This window comes from Canis lupus, chromosome 2 (genome assembly GCF_003254725.2).
Source record: "Canis lupus dingo isolate Sandy chromosome 2, ASM325472v2, whole genome shotgun sequence".
Lineage (NCBI taxonomy): Eukaryota > Metazoa > Chordata > Mammalia > Carnivora > Canidae > Canis > Canis lupus.
The window spans coordinates 30,863,566-30,865,368 of NC_064244.1; positions in this window are offsets into that span (position 1 = coordinate 30,863,566).

Below are 1,803 nucleotides of genomic sequence, written 5' to 3' on the forward strand. Positions count from 1 at the left end.
AATAGATAAAGAAATTAGTGAGAATGTCGGAGACTTAATAGTATCAGCCAACTGGAGCTCATTGGTACTTATGGAACGCTCCACCCACCGCACCAGAACGTATATTCTTTTCAGGTGCACAGAGAACATTTTACAAGATAACTCACACTGTGGAACATACGCTGAATTTCATAAATGTAAAAGAATTCAATCATACAAAATATGCTATCTCTTCACAATTGAATTAAATTGGAGATTGGTAACGTTGAGAAATCTAGAAAAGATTCAAATATGTGGAAACAATAACTCACATCTAAACAATCGGTGGGTCAGAGGAGAGAAATTAGCATTTGACTAAAAGGGAAAGTAAAAAGTATTTTGAGTTTAACAAAAATGAAAACAGAGCACCAAAATTTATTTATTTATTTAAATAGCCCTAGATTTTTAAACAGTTTAATATGTAGTTAAAACCTCCCACCCCTCACCCCCTTCTCCTTCAGATCAAGATAGCCTTTCTGATGAATTTTACTAGGCACTTAAGGATGAAATAATAGCAATTTTACACATAATCCTTTACAAAATGGTACTGAAAGGGTAATTACTAACTCACTTTATGAGGCTGACATCATCCTGAAACCAAAACTATGGACTTTTATATCCTTTTAATATAGATATAAAAATTACTAGCAAAATGCTAACAAATGAAGCCCAACAAAATATAAAGCAGCGTCATGACCAAGCGGGTTTTTCTGGAAATTCAGGATTACTATAACACATGAAAACCAATAAATGGACTTCCCATATTAACCAACTAAAAAGGAAAAAAAAATAATCTCACATTTTCTCAACTGATTATTTTAATAGACACGGAAAAAGCATTTAACAAAATTCAACATTCGTTCCTTATAGAAACTCTTAGCTCGGTGGGAGTGGGCATAGTTCCTTCAGCTGATCCTGCGCCTCTCCAAGAATCATATACTCAGTATCACACATGATGGATGAGATTGAAGTCTCCCACCTGTGAGTAGAAATGAGCCCAGATTCTCTCTCACTTTTCAACACTGTTCTGGAGTCCAGCTAGTGCAATAGAGCAAGATAAAATATATAAAATGCGTTCTGATTGGAAAAGAAAATTGAAAGCTGTCTTTACATGCAGCTGAAATGATCATCTATATAGATAATCTGTTGGAACCTACAAAAAAAAAACCCTACTAAAACTAATAATAACACAAATTCACTACTAAGCGAGCTTGGCAAGGTTGCAGGATATAAGATCAATATACAAATATAATTGTGTTTCTATAGACTTGCAACCAATAATTGGAAATTGAAATCTAAAAGGCAATAGCTTTTACATCAGCATCCGGAAATAAAATAGTTAAGGATAAATCTGACAAAAGATGTGCAAGATCTGTACACTAAAAGTACGACATTTTTCTGAGAAACACTTAAAAAGTACTAAATAATTAGAATGATACTTTGTGTTCATGGCTCTGAATATTGAAGCTAAAATGTCAATTCCACCTTTACTGATCTGTATGGCTTTAATGCAATCCCAATCCTAATCCCACTTGATTTTCTTTCTTTCTTTCTTTCTTTCTTTCTTTCTTTCTTTCTTTCTTTCTTTCTTTCTTTCTTTCTTCTTTCTTTCTTTCTTTCTTTCTTTCTTTCTTTCTTTCTTCTTTCTTTCTTTCTTTCTTTCTTTCTTTCTTTCTTTCTTTCTTTCTTTCTTCTTTCTCTTTCTTTCCCTTCCTTCCTTCCTTCCTTCCTTCCTTCCTTCCTTCCTTCCTTCCTTCCTTCCTTCCTTCTCGGTAGAAATCGATG